Source organism: Ovis canadensis, chromosome 21 (genome assembly GCF_042477335.2).
Source record: "Ovis canadensis isolate MfBH-ARS-UI-01 breed Bighorn chromosome 21, ARS-UI_OviCan_v2, whole genome shotgun sequence".
Taxonomy (NCBI): Eukaryota; Metazoa; Chordata; class Mammalia; order Artiodactyla; family Bovidae; genus Ovis; species Ovis canadensis.
Genome location: NC_091265.1, coordinates 41,463,283 through 41,479,963, shown reverse-complemented (window position 1 = coordinate 41,479,963; position 16,681 = coordinate 41,463,283).

The following is a 16,681-nucleotide window of genomic DNA, read 5'->3' as shown; positions in this document are numbered from 1 at the left end:
CTTCTCACTTCACTTCCAAGTCACGGCTCTTCGATTGTCTCGAGATCCCCCGGCCTAAGCCCCTGGAATTGGAAATGAGCATTATTTCTTCCTATCACTGCCTTCCAAGCGGCGGCCCTGTAAGAGTGGCCTTCTAGGCTCTGCACCTGTCGCCCTAGCCCGTCCAGGGCCTTGGCTTGTCAGGGGAGGAAGGTTTTTGGGTGGTGTTCACCCACCCTTTTTCTGCAGTGTTTTTCTCACTGTCTGGTTAATGCATTTGCCCTATGGATGGTGCCAGCCTGCTCTGTCTGCCAATTTCCAGGCAAATTTAGTGCATAAATTGTGTGTGGGGGGGTGGGGGCTAGGGTAGAGTGGAGGATCGGAACCCTTCCAAAACATACGGCCACATAAAAGTCTCAGCTACGTCTCCCTGTCGATGGTCAGATAACTTCCTCCTTGGCAAACCCCGTGCCCAGTGGCTTGAGCAGCTGCCCATTCCTGAGCCAGCCCACAGGATTTCTCTTCCAGCATCAATGGACACCACCTTCTTTGTCCACTTTAACTTAATTCCTCCAAGTGAGCCCTTTGCACGTGCCGTGCTCTTTGACGGTAATAGTCATATAATTCATTTGACAAATACGTGCCATTCATCGTCCTAGGTTCTCGGGGATGTAGCAGTGAGACCAAGTATATCCAAGGATACCCTAGTACTCTGTGTGCACTGGTGCATACACACACGTGTGCTTGGGCAGAAATAAACACACTGGTAAATGAGAATCAGAATGTAGTTAGTGTTGTTTGGCTGGTGAACCTCAACTTCTCTTTCATGGTTCAGACTAGGGGCCCCCTCCTCCATGAAGACTTTCTGGACTGCACCACTGCTACGATTCTTTGTCCTGCTTTGTGTATAGGCCTTGACCACGCATAGGCCTTGCCCCTGACATGCTAGGTTGTAATATGTTTCCCTACAGGCTTGTTTCTCACCTGACAATGAGATCAGACACTAAGTCTTATTTTCACTTTCCTAGCATTAGGGGGAATGCTGGCACAGTGGGGGTTTAATAAATGATTGTGAATGGATAAATGGGCTGGTGAATGAATGAAGCAGTGGGTGAGTGCTTGCCCTGTGTGTCTGGGTGAATGGTTCTGCAGCTTATTTTCTTAGTAGTCAGAGCCAAATCTGAATGGTACCTATCAAACGGATGCTGACTGCAAACACTAGGAAAGCGTAGTGTGACGTGTCACTTGCTCAAACACCATTACCAAAGGCTAGGAAACCCCGAATGTAACAGATCCTAAACCCAAACCAGGCAAACAGTCCTCTGGCTTGGAAGCTTAACTTAACCCATGTATCTGCCACCTGTTGAAATTTGATTTAAAGTTGTCTCTGTGCCCGCTGCTGGGAAAGATTGAGGGCAGGACGAGAAGCGGGGATAGAGGATGAGATGGTTGGATGGCATCATGGATTCAATGGACATGAGTTTGAGCAAACTCTGGGAGATAGTGAGGGACAGGGAAGCCTGGTGAGCTGCAGTCCATGGGTTTGGCGCAAAGAGTCAGACACGACTGAGCGACTGAACAACAACTGTGCCCCCACCATCCCTGGCAAGTCAAATTTCACTTGATAAAATCACAGGAAGTTATAATGGGACTCAAACCTCTCTTTCATTCCAGAATAAAATAAGGCATTTCAAAGTGTGTTGAATTCTGCTTATGTCAAGAATTCATGTCCCTGCCTGCCCTCCTGAGAATTCTGGTTATCTTACAGGTCAAATGATGCCCCTTTTGACAAATTATTACAGACACTGAGGTGGGCAGGACCATGTCTTCACTTTCAGAGGGTGAACCTGAGACCAAGCATCCTTGCCGTGATACCAGCTGTCACCAGGGGATGGTGGTTTGTCATCTCAGACTCCCGCTTCCACGGGGAGCCTCACTGCTTCTGGGGCACATTCACAGCAGCCATCTCATTTGGCCCCAACAATGGCCCTTTGTGCTGGACAAGCCCAGGATATGATCCTCGCTTCTAAGATGAAGAAACAGAGGCCCAAAGAGAATAAACAATGGTGCCCAAGGTCACACACTCACTTGTCCGAGGGGTTAAAGGCAGGGCTCAAACTTTATTTGGGAGTCTCAGTTCAGCTTCTCTCACCTCCAGGATTCAGCCGCATGCTGTGATCAAGGCTCAAGGGGGCACCACAAGCTCCCAGCTCCCTGCTCACTGGCATTTGCAGAATTTGGTTCCCCAAGTAATTACATCATCCCTGCATGAATTTGCACTCCAAGAAAACTGTTCAGTAGGGGACCGTTTCATGCCATGCCATCCATTCCCCACCTATCTTTCCTTCCACTGTCAATACAAGACAATCCTTGGTTTTATAACGAAGGGCCTGGTGCAGGGCAGAGGGATGTGTGTGGGGGGGACACACCTGGTCTGCAATGCGATGCAGCTGCAGGGGTGTGGTTTACGCCCACTGTCCTAAAAACTCCTTTCTGGCAGGGTAGCAATGCCAGCACCCACTCTCGTCCACCCCAGCACCTGCATCCGGGGCTGGCGTTCCCTGAAGGGCCCCTGTGGACCAGGGACAATTGCAAATTGTCCACTACTCTGGCAGGAGGTTGGGCACATCTCCAGTGGTCTGTCTTTTGAGAAAGCAGAGTGCAAAAGGAGCTGAGGGCTGGGGCATCACCAAATCTTTAGTGGGAGCTTCACCCACGGTGGGAGGAGGCAGGTGAGTCATCAAAGCTCCAAATTCCCTGGAAGTCCTCAGACTGTGTGCGACTGAGTGGAATCCGGTAGGTGGGAGAGGAGGGCTGGAGAGGAAAGGCTGCCACAAGCCCTCCTCCTGGGGCAGCAAGCAGTGCCTCGAAGTGACAGAGATCCCAGTGTAATGGTGCTGGAAGGCCATTAGCACGTCCCCTCCTAGGTGTGTCTGCATGTCCCCTGGTGGTATGAGAGATGATCCTAGGAGTCACATGGAGAAATACTGAGTTTTTTAAAAATTGAAGTATCATTAATTTACAATGTTGTGCTAGTTTCTGGCATACAGCAAAGTGATTCGATTATGCATTTATATACGTGCGAATGTGTGTGTGCATGCTTAGTCACTTCAGTCATATCTGACTCTTTGTGACACCATGGACTGTAGCCTGCTTGGCTCCTCTGTCCATGGGACCCTCCAGGCAAGAAGACTGGAGTGGGTTGCCATGCTCTCCTCCAGGCGATCTTCCCGATCCAGGGGTCAAACCCACATCTCCTGTGGCTCCTGCATCGCAGGCGGATTCTTTACCTCTGAGCCACTGGGAAACCCTTACATTTGTATATATGCATATGCATTTGTTTTCATATTCTTTTCCATTAAAGTACAACATACTGAATATAGTTCCCTGTGCTATACAACAGGTCCTTGTTTATTTTATAGCTTCACATCTTACAAATTACAATAGCTTGCATCTGCTGATCCCTCACCGTTCCCTCCCTCCCTCGCCTCCATTTTCCCCTTTGATAACCGTTTTCTGTGTCCGTGAGTCTGTTTCTGTTTAGTAAGTAAGTTCATTTGTATCATATTTGGATACCATGTGCTGTGTAAGTGGGAGAAGGCAATGGCAACCCACTCCAGTACTCTTGCCTTGAAAATCCCATGGACGGAAGAGCCTGGTGGGCTGCAATCCATGGGGTCACTAAGAGTCGGACACAACTGAGCGACTTCACTTTCACTTTTCACTTCCATGCATTGGAGAAGGAAATGGCAACCCACTCCAGTGTTCTTGCCTGGAGAATCCCAGGGACGGGGGATCCTGGTGGGCTGCCGTCTTTGGGGTCGCACAGAGTCTGACATGACTGAAGCGACTTAGCAGCAGCAGCAGCTGTATAAGTGATATCATGGTATTTGTCTCTCTCTGACTTATTTCACTTAGTACGATAATTTCTAGGTTCGTCCATGTTGCTACAAAGGGCATTATTTCATTCTTTCCTGTGGTTGGTAACTGCGTTGTACGTAGACAGGTATGTATATAACATATGCACCACGTTCTTTATCCCTTCATCTTTTGATGGCCATGGGTTGCTTCCAAGGCTTGGCTGTTGTAAACAATGCTGCCAGGGACATTGGGTGCATGTGTCTTTTTGAGTTAGAGGCTTTCCTGGATATATGCCCAGGAATGGGATTTCTGAATCATGTGGCACCTTTACTGTTAGTTTCTTAAGGAATCTACATACCGTTCTCCATAGAGGCTGTACCAGTTCCCACTCATACCAACAGTGGAGGAGGATTCCCTTTTCTCCATACCCTCTGCAGCATTTATTATTTGTAGATCTGGATTTTTGGCTGCACGACACAGCATGTAACAGTTAGTCCTGATTAGTTCCCCAACCAGGGATTGAACCCACATCCCCTGTAGTGGGAATCTTAACCCTGGGCCACCAGGGAATTCCATTTGCAGACTTTTCAATGATGGCCATTCTGACTGCCATGCGGTGATGCCTCGTTCTAGGAAATATTGTGTTTTAAGTGTAATAATGATGCATTTTAATGTCTCTTCTACTTATGGCAAGTCATATAGCTTTTCAATGGATAGCCATGATACCAAGTTTTTAAAAAAGAAGTTGACATAAAAGTGAATTGGTTTAAAAAAGATATTCAGAGGAGCAGCCACCGTAATAGTTAAGAAAGTGAACTCCAAAGCCAGATTTCTTGGATGGGATTCCTAGATCCACCCTTCCTGTCTGAGGAGCGATGGGCGGAGATCTTCACTGTGGAGCAGCTTCCTTATCTGCAAAATAGGAGCCGTTTCATAACAGTGTTGAGATGGTTACATGAGTGAATACTTCTAAAGCACTTAGAACATTTTCCAGGTGATACTAAGCACTATATTTGTAACCGTCAGATAACATTAAAGGAGTTGAAGGTGGGAGGGGTATGCGGGAGCAAGTCATAAGGATGGTTCAGAGAGAAGGGAAGGTGTAGGAGAGCTTGGCTCCTGCTGCCCTTCCTGCGACAGGCCGGGGGCCTGAGACCCAGAGGGTAAAGGCATGTGTCCAGGGTTACGAGCCAACCTGGTGTGGCACAGCCAGGACGGAATCCCTGGTCGCCTGGCTTGCTGTCTGCTGCCGGGCGGCAGGGGTGGGCACTTCTATGGAGAAACGCGATTTGTCCCATGGTCCATTCCATAGAACAGCAAATGTGGTCTTCAAGAGCGGGGACCCAGACATTTCCTCAGAGGAGCGCTAGCCAAGCCTGACCCCTTGGATGCACACAGTCGAGATTTCTGGGTGCTGATAAGCTGACCACAGCTGTAAGGCTAGTGCCTTTGAGTAAGTGCCCATAGGCCAGGGCCAGACCCGCATGCTTCACTGATGGAGCCTCGGGCCCTAGCATGGAACCTGGCTGAGCTCTAAGCAAATATTTGATGGCTGACTGACTGAATGAGAAGAGGAAATGGTTCTCCATCATCCCCACTGCATGGATCAGCTAAGCAGAGGATAGGGGTGTGATCAAGGGCTTGCTTGACTCTGTATGTGTGTGTGTGGGTGGGGAGAGTGTGCGGGTGAGGCTGTGGATGAGGTTGTTGGGGTGAGTATCTGGAGGGGGTCCTAGCACACCACTCAATGTGTGAGACACTCAGCAGCGCCCTCACATGTCACAGATGTTCCCTGTGACCTTTGGGATTTCAAAGGTCACTATTTCCTAGAAGCTGAGATACAGTGAGGTCTGGGGAGTTTGGAGGAGTGAATGGAGGTGAGACAGTCCTGGGGCCCAGGACCCAGGGAAGTCCGGGAGGATGGTATGAAGGCACTTAGCTGCCAGGGCGAGGCCCTCTAGGCAGGCTCAGGGCTGAACGATCATAATGAGGAGCTGACCTGTATACATTGCTCTATAGTTTACCTGAAGCACTGCCACGTGGGGTCCTCACCCCACATTAGGTGAGCAGAGCAGTGGTTACAGTTGCCATTTAAAGACAAAGACCCACAGGGAACTGTATCCAATACTCTGTAGTGACCTATATAGGAAGAGGATCTAAAAAGGAACATCTATATGTATAACCGGTTCACTCTGCTATACAGCAGACACGAACACAACACTGTAAATCAGCTCTACTCCATTAAAAATCAATTTAAAAAAAGATAGACAGCCCAGGGAGATTAAGTAACCTGTGCAAGGTCCCACAGCTATTAAATGGCAAAGCTGAACTAGAACCAGCTCCTGTGATCCTGTGTCTGGTACTGTCTCTACTAAACCAGGCTTTCATTTAATTGTTTGTCTGAGCACCCAGCCTCAGATATGGCTTGGTGCTTGGCAGGTGATGGCCATCCCCTACTTCTAGCATTGTTGCTGATGAGTCAGTGACCCCATGAGCAATGGGAATGAGAGGCCACAAGAGACCTTACCAGGGTGGGTGAGAAAGGTGTCAGGTGGGGGCTGGAGAATACAGGGCAAAGAAAAGCCTAGAAGGAATTCTCTGAAGACAGGCTGCCTCTTTTATGACTGTGTGGTTGGTTGGTCTGGCCAGGCTTCAGCTCCCGCCTTCCCTTGCTTTTGATTTATCAGAAAATTTCTTATTGATTCCCTAAATACTCAGAATAAATCCACAGCTCTCAAAATTGTCCACCAGGGCCATGTGAACTGGTGGTCCATTTTCCTTGCTCTTGCCAATATGCAGCCATCCAGGTCTTACTACTGTCATTTCTAGAACATTCCAGTGTGCTTGGGCCTCAGGGCCTTTGCACCTGCTGTTCTCTCTGCCTGGAATGCCTTTCTGCCTCAAATGTTACCTCCCCAGAGAGGCCCTCTCTACCACCTTACTCCCCGTTCTGCTTTGTCTTCATAACACTTCTCACTCCCTGGCAGTATATCATTTATGTGTTTGTATCTGTCTATCAGAAATCAAGCATCATGGGGGCAGGTATTTCACTTCCTTGTTCATTGCAATATGCCCGGTGCCTCACACCAAGACTGGTGTATGTCAGGAACAAGTTAAATTTACTTACTGAGTGAAAGAATGCATCTGGAAGCTTCTCCTCCTCTGCAGCTTCAAGGCGGTAACTTTAAGCTTAGCTCTCTGGTGCCTGCCAGGCCTCAGGACTTGTGCTTCACTAGGCTCGCTGGGTTCCTGGCCGTGAGGCATGCATGGCAAGAGGCAGCCCCAACCCGCACATCCTTTGTCCAAACCAATGTGTTCTGGTCCCGGAAGAAGATTCTAGTGGGTAGGGACAGTGGAGGAAGAACCCTGAGCTTGGATAGTGGACCCAGAGACCAGAGCAGATGCGGGCGGCAGGGCTGGGAAAGGTCAGGAGTGAGAGGGCTGGGATCAGGGAGCACGGGTCTAGGGGCTGCAGGCAGGGGAAGCCAGGGTGCCCCCGATGGCCAGCGTGTCTGGAGTGACAGTGGGGTGTCAGTTCACGTGGCTCCCTGTAGGCACTGTAGGGCTTCCCATCTGGCCCTGGTAGGGCCAAAAGTTCCATTTCCTGGCAGAAATCAATGACAACAACAATATTGAAATATGTCAGGGGCCTTTGTGTCTATTACCTCACAACCATTCCTTCATTCAGTCAGCAAACACTTCACTGAACCAGGCCCTGTAGTCATTGCCTTAGTTGCGTACAGCAAACCTCCATATTTATAGGGTTAACACTCCTTCAACTAAATTGATTAATTATTTATTAAAACACACCATATCCTTTATCGTCAGTGCTAAGAATAGCACAGAGCAGTGCTCAAGTGATATTTTTGAATTGCTGGGTTAATATATAGGTTAATCAGTTTCACTACTTAATAAACAAGGCAGTAGCCCAGAAAAATCAGATTTGGAAGTCTCCAGGCTGAAGGGCTCTGATTTAAAGCAGAGGTTCTAGGACTTCGGAGTTTCACAGACTGGTCAATTTCTAAACGAAAAATGCCCCAAAATGTTAGAGTTGGCCGATTGTTTCTTTTCTAGGTACAGAGAGGGAGAACAACGTGACCAGTGCTCATTATTTCACAAAAGGATGTTTTGAACACTCCAATTGTGTGAAAGATGATCTCAGAATTTTTGAAAATTGGGGTGCATTTTGGCTCAGGAAAGCTACTGCCTTGTCTTGATAGATCTCATTTCGCTGAGGATTGGTGAAAACGTCACTGGTCAACCTGGCAAAGACAGGCTGGGATTCAGATGGGAGCCTCTGGCCTGGAAGAACCCGTCCTTCAAATTCTTGCTCCCTTCTTTTTCTGTCTCTCCAGTTCCTCTCTCAATTTCTCCATTTCTCTCCCTTTACCTACACACACACATGCGTGTTTCAAAGCTCCAAAGAGAGCTGTGCTATGTATCAGAATTGGGTCTTGGGCAGAAAAGAAAGGCAGTCTCTCCTAGTCCAAGTCTGGAGTCCCTAACGCTGAAAGGAGAAGGAGAGAGGGCGTGGATTATAGGAGAATCTTTCCTGCCTCCCTACTGACCCTCTTTATTATATTCTCAGTATTTGTTTATGATTCCGATTAATCACATGGAATAACCCTCCCAATTATCCAGTGATAGAGACATGCATTCCTTCAAACAATAATTATTTACTAAAATGAATTAACATGTAGAAAAGCCTTAGTTCTGTGGAGGCTGGAACTTAGCATAATGAGTTTATCAGGCTTAAAAAGAAGCCCAGACAGGCATTTTTGGGGGCAAAATAAATACACTGATTACAGTGAGATTCATCCGTGCTGGCATCATGCCATTGGTTATTTCTTTAGTAAATACAGCTCGAGTCGATCATCTGTTTTCAATATAATTTATTGAGGCTCCCCTTCGTAATTAACAGCCGTGGTGGGGGTGGGGAGAACGTGTTCTTACCAGCCTCCTCCTACAGGTCCCCAAAGTTGCTCATTTGGGGCGTTCTTTGTGATTTAATAGTGAGCCTGGTGGATGGATCTGATCTGGTTGACAACATACTTGTCATTTGGAAAAGCATCCCCAGGAGATCAGCCCTAGCTGTGAGAGGAGTTCAGCCCTAGCTGTGAGAGGAGTTCAGTGAAGAGGAAATAATTATGCAAATTTAAACTCTCCTGAGCCCCTCCCCCGAACTGGCAAGAGGATCAAGGTCAGCCTTCTGTCCCTTCTCTACCAGCAATGAACCCTCTTGCCACGTATCTTCCAGAGAGATCCCTAGGTTATTTAAGCATCTTCAAGATGGCCTCATGGACACGTGGTTAGGAAACAGGATTTATGGGCAATTAGGACTGAAAAATCTTAATTGTTTATGGTACCCTCTAAGCCACTCAATCTATTAAATTTATTTTTAATAGTGATAGTGTTGAGTGTTCACCAAGGGACATTCAGATCATTCATTCATCCATTCATTTAATGAGTATGCATTCTACAGCGCAGTACTGGGAGTACACAGAGCTTGGAGTATACCTTGTTCATTCATTCAAATATATATGTTGAGCATCTACTATGCGTCAGTCCCTAGGGTAGGGAGGTGAACAGAGCAGATGACGTACTTGCTGTCATGGACCTTAGCTCTGGGATGGCAGCTGTGACTCCTGCTGGGCCCAGCCCTGTGTGATGCCCAACTCTTCTTCAGTGTGGCTGGCCTAGCAACTCACTTTGAAGAAAGAGAACACAGCCAGAATGGTGGGATGTCACTTCTGATTAGGTCACAAAAGACTAACTTCCATCTTGCTAGCGCTCTCTCTCTGTCTCAGTCACTCTCTCTCTTGCTCACTCCAGTGAAGGGGAGCCATCAAGGCCATGAGATGCTCTATGGAGAGACCTCCACTGCAGGAAATGAGGGTGGACTCCAGCTAGCAGCTTCTGAGAAGCTGAGACCTCACTCTCTCACTGTGAGGAACGCAGTCCTGCCAGCAACTGCGTACTGGAGCCAGAAAGTGGACCCACCCTATTGAGCCTTGAGTGGTCTGCAGCCCCAGCCAATACCTTGATTGCAGCCAGTGAAGCTCAGAGCCAGAGGCCCCTGCTGCCCCTGGATTCTCGAGCCACAGAAACTGAGATAATAAATTCTGTTCTTGAGCCGCTGAGTTTGGGGACAGTTTGTTATGCAGTAAATGAAGATAATATGGGGGAAGAAGCTATAAACTAGTAAACGAAGAAGAAAATCTCAGCTGGTGATAAGGTAGTGCTGAATATTAGTGAAGGGTGACAGGCTGCAGAGGGGCTTCCCTGGTGGCTCAGATGGTAAAGAATCTGCTGCAATGTGGGAGACCTCGGTTCGATCCCTGGGTTGGGAAGATCCCCTGGAGAAGGGACAGGCTACCCACTCCAGTATTCTGGCCTGGGGAATTCCATGGATGTCCATGGGGAAGGGAAATGCTACTCCAGTATTCTTGCCTGGAGAATTCGAATGACAGAGGAGCCTGGTGGGCTACAGTCCATGGGGTTGCAAAGGGTCATTGGTGAGAATTGGTGTCTCAGGGTGGAATGGACCCTAAAGGTTCTTTGGTCCAATGCCCCAGGTGAAGCTTCTGTGTGCTCTGCATGTCCCTTCCAGGAGGCATCCAGCCTGGGGTCAAATGAGCCCCAGTGATGGGAAATATATACCTCTCCAGTTACTCTGTCACATCTTTGGATATGAAAAAATATTTGCTGCTGCACTGAAATCTGCATCCCCCTCCCTCTGGTTTATCTCCCTGGTCCTGGCTCTTCCTGTGGAGCCCACATGCCTGTTCTTGTGTTGTGAGCCCCTCTCTCCTGGGTGATCAGCCAGCCCTTCCCTTGCTGCCCTCTCATTCCCTGAGCTGGCTCTCTCGCCTTCCCTTCCCAGAGTCGTGGCTTCATCTGTTTTGATCTGGATTTTGGCTTTTACGATTTGACTGGCTTTCAGCTCCCCTCCCTCTACTCCCTGATCTTGCTCCTGTGGTCTTGGTGTCCCTGTCGCTTTAGTAGGAAACGCTACACCCCTGGGGCGGGTGGACTGCCCTCAAATGCATCATGCCAGACCAGACACTCACAGGGGAGGCCCTTCCCTTAGCTGAATGGGGTGCTCTGCTGGCCAGGAAGCTTGGTCCTTGGTGTTCCGCCTCCTCCTGGGTGACTTCCTCCCCGCCTCTTGCCTCCCCGAGCCTCAGTGATCACTTCTGCAGGTGACTCACTGAAGGATGGCTTCTGTCTCACCAGCTACCTGCTGGACAGTTTCCTGTGGCCATCCTTCTGATCTCTTAGGCTCAGCATGCCTTCCCCGCCCTCCTACCACAACCATGTGCTGAGCTCTCACGCTGGGCCCCTCCGGTCAGCATCTCCCGTCCTCTGCTACCTGGTGGGCCAGAGCCTCCTGCACCTTCTGGTGTCCCAGGCTCTGAACTCAGGAACAGCCTGGCCTCTTTCTCCTCCCTCCACCTTCCATACCAAATCTGCCATCTGGTCCATCCGTTTTTTTCTTCTCGGGTCTTTTTCATCCGCTCCTTCCTTCTGCCACCCCTGAGACCTAGGTGCTCACTCTGGGATTATAATAATCCCTATCCTCCAACTGTGAGTACAGTGGTGGGCAAAGCGGACTTGGAGTCTGTCCTCATGAAGCTTACAGTTCAGTGTGTTCATCCCTGCATCTGATCGAATAATTTCTGAATACCTACCATGTTGACTGCGTCAAGTTGACCCAGATTGTTGATGGTTGGAGGTAATTTCCTTCCAGCTTAGTTGGATGAGGGGGACAGTTTCCAATAAAAAGCTTGACAACTGCTTTGGTAGTTGGTGGCAGTAAATGAGATGGACGTCTGGAGAGACAGGCAGACTGTCATTTTCCACCCCAGGAAATGTGGTTCTAGGAGTTTCTTGGCTGGAGCCTCACCCGTGGGTTGGCCTGACTATGGGAGCCCCATAGTGACTTTCCAGGGAATGCCAGGGCTGTGAAAGCACCCTCAGGAACTGCTTTTACATCCTCTGTTCCCTTATCCCAACCCATCTTCTTCCCATCACCTTTAGTCGATCCACTTCCAGGACCTGCCTCATCCCAGGTAGCCTGGCTATTGGGGAGAGGGGTGTCCTGCCTGCTGGGTGGGGACCAGGCAGCAGTGGAGAGATCAGTGTCCAGGCAGCTGCCTGTGGAATCTCAGGGAAGGACTTCAGGCTAGAACGAAGAGGGAGGCAGTGGGGAATGACCTGATGCAACTGCAGGCTGTGGGGTGGGTGTGTGCATGCCCCAAAGGCCAAGAATGGCATCAAGGCGAAGAATATGCAGACCTTAGGGGTCCCAGAGCCTTGACTACTAGTTTGTTGGTAAAGTGGGTTTGTGCTCTTGGACTAGTGATTTGATTTCTCCAAGTGGCATGTATTTCATCTTAAATGGGACCAATGGTACCAATGTCAGAGGATTGTTGGAGGTTTCCATGGGATAATGTGAGGAAGGGCCTGGCATGGAAGGTCCACCAATGGTAGCTACTCTTTATTAGTATGGTTAGGCATGTGTTGAGTGGGGGCTGATCAGAAAGAACCAGGAAATGGGAAGGAACCAGAGTCCTCAAGCTGGGGAAACCGAGATCCTTCTACAAATGCGAAGAGCAGGTACTGAGATAACAGTGGGACAAAACTCAGGGCAGGAGCAAGCGGGAGGGCAGGGGTGTGGAGAAGCACTACGCAGTTGACAGGGATTTTTCAGGATTCTCAGCATCTGCCTTTATTAGCTGTCTACTGAGGAGGCCGGACAGAGTAGGCGGCAAGTGGGCCATCTAAATTGCTCTTCCCCTGGCTTAGGCCAGAATTGTTTCCAGAGAGAAGCCGAAGCTCCAGATGACTGTCAGGTAGCCACTGGGTCGAGGCTGCAGGGATGTGGGGGCAGGCACCCAGGCAGGCCCATCCAGACCTGACTCACACTGGGGGTGCTCCAGAGAGGTCACTTTCTGGGTCCACATGGAAGCTTCGTATTTTCTCTCCCAAGTCCCAACTGTTGAGGGCCATGCACATCTCATCTCTTTCGAGAATGCTCCTCAGACACCTTTAGCCCCAGTATTGCTGCTGTTGCTGAGTCACTCAGTTGTGTCTGACTCTCTGCGACTCTCTGTGCTCCTCTGTCCTTGGGATTCTCCAGACAAGAATACTGGAGTGGGTAGCCATTTCCTCCTCCATCGAGCCCCCACAGTGACCCCATGCCCAATCTGCTCACAGCAATTTCCCTTTTCCCCACGGTACTATAATAGTTGCTTTATATACACATGGGAGCATTTATGCCTCAAAGCATCCACGTGAGGTAGATGTTATTCCCATTCTACAGAGAGGAAAAGTGAGGCGCAGACTGATTAAGTAACTGGCAGCTTCTCACAACTGGGAAAGGGCAGGGTGGGGATTTAAAAAGAGGTCTGCCTGGCTCTAAAAACCCAAATTCTGCTCCAGAGACTAAGGTATTCCAGTTATTATGACTGTGTAACAGCTTTCTCCAAAACATAGTGGCATAATCAGTTCAGTTCAGTCGCTCAGTCATGTCTGACTCTTTTCGACCCATGGACTGCAGCATGTCAGACTTCCCTATCACCAACTCCTGGAGCTTGCTCAAACTCATATCCATAGAGTCAGTGATGCCATCCAACTGTCTCATTCTCTGTTATCCCCTTCTTCTCCTGCCTTCAATCTTTCCTAGCACCAGGGTGTTTTCCAATGAGATAGTTCTTTAGGTGGCCAAGTATTGGAGCTTCAGCACCAGTCCTTCTAATGAATATTCAGGGTTGATTTCCTTGAGGATTGACTGGTTTGATCTCCTTGCAGTCCAAGGTACCCATAAGGGTCTTCTCCAACACCACAGTTCAAAAGCATCAGTTCTTCAGTGCTCAGCTTTCCTCATGGTCCAACTCTCACATCCATACATGACTACTGGAAAAATCATAGCTTTGACTAGACAGACCTTTGTCGGCAAAGTAGCGTCTCTGCTTTTTAATATGCTGTCTAGGTTTGTCATAGTGGCATAATACAACCATTCATTGGGCTCACGTATAAATTCGAAGAGGATACCTTAAGGATGGCTTATTTCTGCTCCACAGTGACCAGAACCTCAGCTGGAAGACTTGCAGGCTGGAGTTGTGCTCACTGGAAGGCTTGTTCATTCCCACATCTGCCAACTGAGGCTGGCTTGAGGCTGGGGGCCTCAGTTCCGCTCCACGTGGGCCTCACCATGACCTCTGTCCCCATGGACTAGGGGCCTTAGCTCCCCTGCACATGGCCTCTCCATGACCTCTGTCCCCAAGGACTAGTTTGGGTTTTGTCACAACATGGTGGTGTTGCCTCCCCTAACCCATGAGTGAGGGGCCAAAAAAAGGATGGAGAAGCAGGATGGAGTGAGTCACAGCAGTTTTTATGACCTACCCCCAAGAATGGGCGGTATCAGTTCTGCAGGATTCTACTTGTCAAGCCTGTCACAAAAGCCCCTCTGGACCCGAAGGGAGAAGAAATAGACTCTACTTTTTGATGGAAGACTGGCAAGGTTTGGGAAGGAAATGTTAAAAAAGTATGATTAGCCACACGAAGCAACCGGAAGGAACACATCCTGGCGATGGTGACCTCGCCAGGGCTGACCTTGTCTGCATCTCTGTAACCCTCATAGACGACGCCCATGTAGACACACTGGGGACGTGTTTGTTGAGTTAAGCGAATAAATCCAGCATATCCGAGTCAAGCTATTTTGAGGGGTTTTGTTATTATTCTTCTCATTTCCTGTTTACTGCTTTCTCTTTTACCTCTGTGGCTGAAATGTGCTTGTTTCTTCAACCGGAGATTCACCAGGATGCCATTTCATTATGGGCACCTGCTCATGCCTTGTGGGAGCCTCTGGGAGAAAGCTCAAAACACAATCTTCCATCAGAACCTTTGAGTCTGAGGAGATTATCAGCCTTCTGCTTTGCCTGGCTAGGCTCAAAGGCTGTTTGTTTTTCCCCTGATGAACTTTCCGTGGACTGCATGGAGGGGACAGGGGATCCAAAACCATGGTCTTGAGGTTTGTCATAGGGCTAGTTTCGGCTTGAATAGACGTAGGGATAGTGTGGGTGAGGCTCGAGTATGATCTTTTGCCCACGTGTGCTTTTTCTTGCTTGTCTGTCTTCCTTTGCTTCCTCCCTCTCTGCTTCCAGTCCCCTCCTGTCTTCCTATCTTGGCCACAATGCAAGTCTGGTTTTGTTTGTAGCTCAGTACTCCCCTAATGGATCCCAAATTCTGTGAAACATCACACCTCTGCTTTTGTCTTGTGGTATGGTGTGCTGCCAGTAAGAGCTGCTGCAGAGGGAACTTTGGACTGTCCGCCTACCTCAACAGGAAGGGCGAGGCATTAAGTGTGAAGAGACCAGGGTTAAGATCTTCACCTCTCAGCCTTATCTTACTTTCTTCATCTGTAGGATGGGGAAATAGCATGACCTTTCTCCCCACCAAGGGCTCTTGTGAAGATTGAGGAGACCCTGGATAGAAGAGTTTTGCAAACTCTGGGGCTTCCCTGGTGGCTCAGCTGGTAAAGAATCTGCCTGCAATGTGAGAGACCTGGGTTCCATCCATGGGTTGGGAAGATCCCCTGAAGAAGGGAATGGCTACCCACTCCAGTATTCTGGCCTGGAAAATTCCATGGACCCATGGGGGTTGCAAAATGTCAGACACAGCTGAGTGACTTTCACCTTCTTTTGCAAACTATACAGAGTTGTATAAAATTCTGTGGTTACTCTTTCGCATCAGAGCTTCTAACCACCCACTGAGGTGAAGGATGGAGAAAATTCTTGGCCCAAACCTTAACTTTGCAGCAGTTGACTGATCACTGGGTCTCTCAGAACTAGGATAGTTAAGTGGGTGGATGTCAGCGAGAGAGGAAGTTCCCTCAATCCATGAGGCAGCACTCTTTGCCAATGCAGACGCTGGCATCAGGACTGGAGTCCAACACAAGTAGAGAAGGCAGTTGCTTATAAAATATTTGGGGGTTCCCCAGGCTCCCTTCCCACCAAGTCTTCTTTGCTGCCTTGAAAGTAGAGGTTGAAAACTCAAATATTTCAGCGGCCAGACAGATATCACCCATGGGTGAAGCAGGCTTGGTAGGGACTGGAGAACTCAGGTGCAGGCCCCCTCTCAGCCACAGCCACGTGCTGTCATGTAGGAAGACAAGCAGCTGGGGTTTTCCCCAGAGAAGCCAGATCTCACCTTTTAATTTTTATTTATTTATTTTTGGTTGCACTGGGTCTTCGTTGCTGCGTGTGGGCTTTCTCTAGTTGAAGTGAGCGGGGACTTCTCACTGTCGAGCACAGGCTTCTCATCGTGGTGGCTTCTCTTGCTGTGGAGCTCGGGCTCTGGGGCGCACGAGTTGCAGGAGTTGCAGTCTGCAGGCTCAGCGGCTACTGCATGCGGACCCTAGAGCTCCGGCTCAGTAGTTGTGGTGCACAGGCTTAGCTGCTCGACGGCCTGTGGAATCTCCCCGACAGGGGATCGAACCCATGTCCCCCGCACTGGCAGGCAGATTCTTATCCACTGCCCCACCAGGGAAGTCCTCACCTTTTAACATGAAAATTTGAAATACAGAGAGTCAAAAGGAGAAAATAAATGCTCAAAATATCTCTGATCATAATTCCAGAAATATTTATATATGTGTGGATATATATATATATATATAATATATATGTATATACACACAGAAGTAGAAAGCATTTTAAACAAAATAGATACAGCTTATACTTTATAAACTGGTAACTGACTTCCTACACTTTGCCAGCTCCATCGCCATATTTTCATCAATAAACATTTTCCTTTGACATCCACTTGCAAGAGTGATTAG